This window comes from Culex quinquefasciatus, chromosome 2 (assembly GCF_015732765.1).
Source record: "Culex quinquefasciatus strain JHB chromosome 2, VPISU_Cqui_1.0_pri_paternal, whole genome shotgun sequence".
NCBI lineage: Eukaryota > Metazoa > Arthropoda > Insecta > Diptera > Culicidae > Culex > Culex quinquefasciatus.
Window position 1 is genome coordinate 102,264,627 of NC_051862.1, and position 8,873 is coordinate 102,273,499.

The window sequence follows — 8,873 nt, forward strand, 5'->3', positions numbered from 1 at the left end:
GACGACTTTCCATTGTTATTGTATTCATTTGAAAATATTAAATATGGGTCATTCCATCTGAAGCGGAACAGCATTTGAAAATTACCATCTCCGATTCTGCTCAAATTTGGCAGAGCTGTTGAGACTATCAAAACAGGCAAAAATCCCGAATTTCATCCAAATCGGACCACCCCCTCCATTTTTGTACCCTCCCAAAAAATGGACTTTTTGGCGATTTTTGAGCAAAACCCCTATCTTCAAACGACGATAACTCAGGAACCACAAATCTTAGAGGGTCGGTCTTAGACTCAATTTTGAAGGAAATTGGACGTAGAATCCATTTCCGTGATCAAAATTTAGATTAAAATATTTTATCTACCTGTATTGCGCAATTGAAAACTTTAAATGGCCGTATCTCAAAACAGCCCTATTTGTTTTTTTAATTTGACCTCACCATCGTATTCCCCGTCCAATTTTACATAAGAATCACTTATCGACAGAAAGGAATATGTTTTGTTCCAGAGATATCGAATTTTGAAGTTTTGAGTATTTAAGATTACCTAAATTAGCTACACTCGCCGCATATGCTAGAAGCACTCAGTCGTGCTGATCAATAATTACTACCTGGTGTTCTGTAAGATAAATTATTTTTATAATTTTATACAATTTTGAGATAATCAATACCTTGAACAATCTATTTTTTGTTTAAGTAATAATTATTGGGTAATTTTTAATGCACTGTTTTTCCTGATCACAGTGTCATTGAACCATATTAAGTAAAATTTGAACTTTTAATATTTATTTGCAAATGCTACAACGTTTTTACAATATATTTAAACAAAATAACAAAAAAATCTATTGTTTCATATTTTTCCTAATTCTTTATTCCTTCCCACTTAATCAAATTATTTCCTTAATTTGAAGCGAGAACAAATGTAGAGCTGGCTGTAGTAGATGAAATAATTCTCATGGATTCTAGATCTTTTGCCATGTGCGGTAGCGAAATAGTGCCTTATTTCAATAAATAACCAGGTAGCATTTATTGATCAGCGCGCCCTAGTGCTTCTAGCATATGCGGCGAGTGTAGCTAATTTAGGTAATCTCAAATACTCAAAACTTTAAAATTCGATATCTCTGGAACGAAACATATTCCTTTCTGTCGATAAGTGATTCTTATGTAAAATTGGACGGGGAATACGATGGTGAGGTCAAGTTTAAAAAATAAATATGGCTGTTTTGAGATACGGCCATTTAAAGTTTTCAATTGCGCAATACAGGTAGACAACATATTTTAACCCATTCAGGCCTGATGGGTCATATATGACCCAAAAATGAAAATTTCCAAAACTAGCCTATAATTTTCGTATGATCGTAAGAATCATTTTCCCATCATTAACTACAACAATATTTTTTTGAAAATTCTGGCTTCAAAAGGTTAATCTAAATTTTGATCACGGAAATGGATTCTACGTCCAATTTCCTTCAAAATTGAGTCTAAGACCAACCCTCTATGATTTGTGGTTCCTGAGTTATCGTCGTTTGAAGATAGGGGTTTTGCTCAAAAATCGCCAAAAAGTCCATTTTTTGGGAGGGTACAAAAATTGAGGGGGTGGTCCGATTTGGATGAAATTCGGGATTTTTGCATGTTTTGATAGTCTCAACCGCTCTGCCAAATTTGAGCAGAATCGGAGATGGTAATTTTCAAATTTGCATTTTTTCTTGCACACTTCAGGTGGAATGACCCATATGCTGATTAAGGTGAAGCCGTAGCGCAGCGTTCTTCGTATGTAGTTGTGAATCAATTATCATCAACCATCATCAGTGCTTACAAGTATGCGTGATGTCTTGATCAGCTGTTCGCAATACTACTATAATGCGACTGTAAACAATGTTTTGCTTCTGTCATGTTCATGGCATCTAAATCTTTCAAGGTGTAGCCAATCCCAGGTACTTTTTTTAAAATAAAATAATGAAAGTTGAAAATGTTTTTATTTGATTTTGCGTTGGATAATAAAAAGAAGTTCAAGTGTAGAGTTTTTTTTAAAGGACCTATAAGCTTTTGTTTTTCATATGTTTATAGGACCTTATAAAAAAAACTCGGGAAATACCTATTTTTCAGTTACCAGTCAAAGGTAGAGTCTCAATCAATTTACATAATTTAAAAATACATACCGTAAACTGGGGTGACTTGGCTAGGTTTTAGATTTATCGGTAAAATGAATAGTTTAAATTAAATACGTATGAAATGTTTGGAATCATACTGACCGTTGTAGATCAGATTGATTCCATGTCATTCCTTACTTGTAGTTTGAACTCTTTATTTTTATTTTATCAAAAACCTGCCAAAGCCACCCCGATTTGCGGCAGCAATGTGTGGTTTTATTTATTTTGTTTTATTGCGGAAACGAAATCAAATTTCAATTATCTAATTCGATCAGGTTTATAGGTGGCAATAAAAAAACTCTATTTTGGCATTTGGTTCATTTATAGTTGCATTTCCTTGCAAATGTGTTTTTTTACAAATGAGTCAATTTTTTCAGCCACCTTATCCTTAAAAAAATCTGGTTCATGCTGAACCATCTTGTGAAAGTAATTATTCACGTCGGTTCCGTACATAACAAAAACGAGACACGAATTTGCTTGCGTAACGTGCAAAGCTGATTGCACCTGGACAGTAGTATTCCGATCTAACACAAATTCATTATTTTTTACTTTAACGCCAAGTGTGCCAGCCGAACTATGTATGTCCTTCTTCAGGTCCGATTTTGAGTCTTTTCTTTTTATTATTAGAATTGTTTTTCTGTCAACTGATACAGCTGAAAAATTTAGAGAATAAATATTTAAAAGTAAACGATTAAAAAATAAAATATTTACCATCTGGCGCGCAGCAAATATAAGGATGACACGGGTCAATAAATAAGAAATTTTCTTCCAACTTCAGTTTAAAGTCGCTTTGGACTTGGCTAACAACTAGGCCAGTAATAGAGCGATTAAATTTGAGGTAGTTGTGATTTGTGGTAGCCAACAACATGTTTTGAGCTTTTTTAGTTTTTGTGTTGCTTTGGCAGTTTATGACATCACCAACAAAATTACAAAAAATCCGACCTTCGGACAGAACATCCATTTCCTTTATCGAGAGGCAGTTTTCTAATTGTTTGCTGATTTGAGGAGTGATCTGTAATTAAAAAAAGTATTTGCTATATGTTTTGCAAATTTAAAATAAAAAACTAGAAAATGTTCATTGAAATTGTTATGACACTTTCTTGAATTAACAATACACAAAACTGTTTTTTTCTCAAATTGTGTTTACGAAAAAGAAATGGCCCTAAGTGAAGAAGTTTTTCTTGAGATAAATTAATTTAAAATACCTGATAAAATTTCTCAAAACTTTCAATGTCCAGAATATATTCCGCTGCTGAGGTTTCGGCAGCTTCAACGGCGTCGGCACCATAATCTTCTTCCTTTTCTGTTTGTTTAGCAGATTTTCGACAAAAATCTGGAGAGTTTTGTGCCATGCGTGTAGATTGCAGTTTTTTGTGTTTTTCGTCGAACATTTTTTTCGTCCAGTATCCCGGGGATTGTCCGGTATAAGCCTTCATATAGGACTCATGCCACTTGTAGTTTTCATTACACTGAAGGACCGTTATGATAACACGGCGGTTCCACGAGCCACGAGACATTAGATTCATCCGCTTGCCCAAATTGTACTTGCAAAGGCGACAGAAAACGTTTTCCGCCCTGAAAAAAATAAGTAATTAAATAACAACATGATTTTCTTGAAAGCATAAAAAATACATACAAATTGCTTGTGCGATGCTCGCATAGCTGTTCTGCTTTAGCAGCTAGTTTTTCCATTATGAGCATAACTTGTTGCCAAACTCCTTCGTTTTGTAAATCAATAATTACGCTTGGCATTGCACCATCCTCTCCTGCACGTGGACAAAAATAGTTTCGGCAGTCACGATGATAACCATACACGTGGTACGGAGCGTTTCTAATTTCTTTGCGTAGCTGATCCAAGGCTTTGGGGTCTGTTGATTCAGAACAATGCTTAATTGCACCGCGGCATCCTTTCGGGATCCGATCGACCTTAGTCATAAAAATATCGGCCAACGGTTTCTTTCGGCATTTAATCTAAAAATAAATAAATAAAAAAAATAGCGTTGTGTTGATGATTTGTGATACCTTAAACTTTCAAAACAAAACAAAACTAAAACTAACAACTAAAAAATTCAAGTTTAAATCCACCTCCTAAAAACTAAAAACTAAAAACTAAAAACTAAAAACTAAAAACTAAAAACTAAAAACTAAAAACTAAAAACTAAAAACTAAAAACTAAAAACTAAAAACTAAAAACTAAAAACTAAAAACTAAAAACTAAAAACTAAAAACTAAAAACTAAAAACTAAAAACTAAAAACTAAAAACTAAAAACTAAAAACTAAAAACTAAAAACTAAAAACTAAAAACTAAAAACTAAAAACTAAAAACTAAAAACTAAAAACTAAAAACTAAAAACTAAAAACTAAAAAAGTTTAGTTTAGTCGGGTCGGAAAATGTCATGACTATAGATTTTATTTTAAATTACCTCTCGCAGCTTTTTGCCAGTTCCTTTCAACGTGTGATTACAACACAGCTGATGCCCGATTTCTCGTCCATACGATAGCTGATTTTTGACTTTATAAACCGTTGTTGAGTCTCCGTCTGTGATGATCGTGCCGCATTTTATTCCTCTACGGAGCAACAACTTAAATCCCTCCACGATGATCGAACTTTCCATGGCTCCAGAGCTCCCAGTAAAATTTTTATAACATTTATGTTTGAGAAGTGGGCGGTTCATTTTGGCTCGCTTGATATTTTGCGAACAAACCGAACAACGTTTGTTCCGCATTCCAACATGTAGAACTCTCTTTGATCGCGATCCTACGATCGCAGCGCACCCAGAAGATGAAGTGAATCTCGTTCCGTTGCTTCTCTGGGCCCAAGACCCATCGATCTCACAGACAATTTTGGCCGGCGTACCTTCTGGCAAACCAAGGGACTTGTTTTCTTCCTCGGTGAGTTTTAACTCATCTTCTCCTGCTCTGTACGTGGACTCTTCCAGCGCGTTTTCTAGGACACTATCCATGCGAGCCTCATCGAGGAAATACGTTTTGCTGCTTATTATTGGTATGTCCAAAAAGGAAAACAGTTCGTAGGCCAAGTTGTACGTTGTACCACTACACAGAATGGCCCAGGCCAAACTAAAGCGCAACTTTGTTGGATTGTTGGACGGCATTTCTGAAGATCCTTTCAACATTAGGCCGCAAACGTTGCACTTCATCCAAATGGTCGAAATCATGGATTGAAATTGCTCTTGCTGAGGGCATAACAATCCCATGCACAGTCTGGAGTGGGAGGCTTGTGATAATACTAGCCATTTTATGAAAAAGTCGTAATCAACAATACGTCTACCCATGAAAGACTCCCACCCCGGAAGTTGCATGTTAGCAATACTCTTCGCATACGCCGCTTTAGTTGTTAGCCTCGAATCTGTGGTCATGTTTGTATAAATATTACTCATGACTGCTGCAGCCGGATTTTCTTCAGCATCCATGTCTTTTTCTTTACATGGTTTCGGCAAAGATGCCTCGTAACGCTCGTTATCGATGCAAGCTGAACATTCGCATTTTGATTCCAGCTGTTCTTTGCCGGGAATCTCCAGAACGAAGAGCTTTGATCGCGTCAGCTTGATCGATCGTGAGCTTTTGACAAAGATGGTTGAACTTTCCGGAAGTGGCCGGGTGTTTTCCGGTGAGGACTTCGAATGCTGCAAGACATCCGGCTTCCCAGAAGAACTGTCACCCAATCGAGGCGCATCAAAGAACTCTCCTTCTAAATGAGTAATATCGGTTGATGTGCGCTTCGCTGGGGATCTGTATGGAATGATTTAGTTAGAAATATTCGAGACAGCATAAAAACCGGATTGTAACCTGGAATGCGATCGCGATCTGGACGAACTGTACCGGTTCTGGTGCTGTCGTGGCCCGGAGGATTTCTGACGAGACCTAGAACAACGATCATCATTGCGTACTGTTGTGCTCAGTTCAATCCGACTGCACACGCCGATGCTGCGTTGAGAAATTAATGAGTAATTCATCTTGGAAGATCAGAATTCTTCATAACTTACCCAGTGTCAATGTTGGACGCAGTCCATGGCAATCCCTGGTGTAGCGTAGCGCTTTTATTTCCGAGCTGACCTTCCTTCGGCGGCGGCACATCGGAAAATCCTGGAGCAGCAGCGTTCGTGCCGAGCTGGCCGACCGTCGTTGACAAGCCTGAGCTTGATTGATCGGCAGAAGGCCCTGGCACAGCGTGTAGTTGAACAAAAGATCCTGGGCTTGATTGGTACTCGCCAGCGGCAACTTGTAGCACACCGCGTAGATCGACAGAAGGTCCTGCCACAGCAGCGTTCGCGCTGAACTGGCCGACTGGCGTTGACAAGCCTGGGCTTGATTGGTACTCGCTAGCGGAAACTTGAGGCGCATCGTGTAGGCCGGCAACAGGCCCTGCCACAGCAGCATTCGCGCCGAGCAGGTCGACCGGCGTTGACAAGCCTGGGCTTGATTGATCGGCAGAAGGCCCTGGCACAGCGTTTAGTTGAACAAAAGATCCTGGGCTTGATTGGTACTCGCCAGCGGCAACTTGTAGCACACCGCGTAGATCGCCAGAAGGTCCTGCCACAGCAGCGTTCGCGCTGAACTGGCCGACTGGCGTTGACCAGCCTGGGCTTGATTGGTACTCGCTAGCGGAAACTTGAAGCGCATCGTGTAGGTCGGCAGAAGCCCCTGCCACAGCAGCGTTCGCGCCGAGCTGGTCGACCGGCGTTGACAAGCCTGGGCATGATTGGTGGATGTCTGGGGTTCTCGAATTGTACTCGAACTGGCCGACTGGCGTTCGCACAGCAGCGTTCGCGCCGAGCAGGTCGACCGGCGTTGACAAGCCTGGGCTTGATTGATCGGCAGAAGGCCCTGGCACAGCGTTTAGTTGAACAAAAGATCCTGGGCTTGATTGGTACTCGCCAGCGGCAACTTGTAGCACACCGCGTAGATCGCCAGAAGGTCCTGCCACAGCAGCGTTCGCGCCGAGCTGGTCGACCGGCGTTGACAAGCCTGGGCATGATTGGTGGATGTCTGGGGTTCTCGAATTGTACTCGAACTGGCCGACTGGCGTTCGCACAGCAGCGTTCGCGCCGAGCAGGTCGACCGGCGTTGACAAGCCTGGGCTTGATTGATCGGCAGAAGGCCCTGGCACAGCGTTTAGTTGAACAAAAGATCCTGGGCTTGATTGGTACTCGCCAGCGGCAACTTGTAGCACACCGCGTAGATCGCCAGAAGGTCCTGCCACAGCAGCGTTCGCGCTGAACTGGCCGACTGGCGTTGACCAGCCTGGGCTTGATTGGTACTCGCTAGCGGAAACTTGAAGCGCATCGTGTAGGTCGGCAGAAGCCCCTGCCACAGCAGCGTTCGCGCCGAGCTGGTCGACCGGCGTTGACAAGCCTGGGCATGATTGGTGGATGTCTGGGGTTCTCGAATTGTACTCGAACTGGCCGACTGGCGTTCGCACAGCAGCGTTCGCGCCGAGCAGGTCGACCGGCGTTGACAAGCCTGGGCTTGATTGATCGGCAGAAGGCCCTGGCACAGCGTTTAGTTGAACAAAAGATCCTGGGCTTGATTGGTACTCGCCAGCGGCAACTTGTAGCACACCGCGTAGATCGCCAGAAGGTCCTGCCACAGCAGCGTTCGCGCCGAGCTGGTCGACCGGCGTTGACAAGCCTGGGCATGATTGGTGGATGTCTGGGGTTCTCGAATTGTACTCGAACTGGCCGACTGGCGTTCGCACAGCAGCGTTCGCGCCGAGCAGGTCGACCGGCGTTGACAAGCCTGGGCTTGATTGATCGGCAGAAGGCCCTGGCACAGCGTTTAGTTGAACAAAAGATCCTGGGCTTGATTGGTACTCGCCAGCGGCAACTTGTAGCACACCGCGTAGATCGCCAGAAGGTCCTGCCACAGCAGCGTTCGCGCTGAACTGGCCGACTGGCGTTGACCAGCCTGGGCTTGATTGGTACTCGCTAGCGGAAACTTGAAGCGCATCGTGTAGGTCGGCAGAAGCCCCTGCCACAGCAGCGTTCGCGCCGAGCTGGTCGACCGGCGTTGACAAGCCTGGGCATGATTGGTGGATGTCTGGGGTTCTCGAATTGTACTCGAACTGGCCGACTGGCGTTCGCACAGCAGCGTTCGCGCCGAGCAGGTCGACCGGCGTTGACAAGCCTGGGCTTGATTGATCGGCAGAAGGCCCTGGCACAGCGTTTAGTTGAACAAAAGATCCTGGGCTTGATTGGTACTCGCCAGCGGAAACTTGTAGCACACCGCGTAGATCGCCAGAAGGTTCAGTCACAGCAGCGTTCGCGCTGAACTGGCCGACTGGCGTTGACAAGCCTGGGCTTGATTGGTACTCGCTAGCGGAAACTTGAAGCGCATCGTGTAGGTCGGCAGAAGGCCCTGCCACAGCAGCGTTCGCGCCGAGCAGGTCGACCGGCGTTGACAAGCCTGGGCTTGATTGGTGAATGTCTGGGGTTTTCGATTTGTACTCGAACTGGCCGACCGTCGTTGACAAGCCTGGGCTTGGTTGGTACTCGCCAGCGGAAACTTGAAGCGCATCGTGTAGGTCGGCAGAAGGCCCTGCCACAGCAGCGTTCTCGCCGAGCTGGCCGACCGGTGTCGGCCCATAGGATGCGTCGCTAACCTCAGGATAGTACGAAAAGCGAGCAACTTGAGTCTGGGCCACCCCACGTCTCGCTTTACGGCCTAGTAATAAAGTTACCAAAAATTACTTTCTTTTCTTTCGCTGAAAAGA

The 8,873-nt window shown here is 43.3% G+C and overlaps 1 long non-coding RNA gene across 1 annotated transcript; it reads right to left on the reverse strand.

The window, feature by feature from the left end:
- Nucleotides 1–2,454: 2,454 nt before the first annotated feature.
- LOC119767995 lies at nt 2,455–4,085 on the reverse strand. Its single transcript, XR_005277837.1, has 3 exons — nt 3,779–4,085; nt 2,854–3,717; nt 2,455–2,795 (listed from the first exon to the last, which is right to left on the reverse strand). It is a non-coding gene; the product is annotated as an uncharacterized LOC119767995 (long non-coding RNA).
- Nucleotides 4,086–8,873: the final 4,788 nt, after the last annotated feature.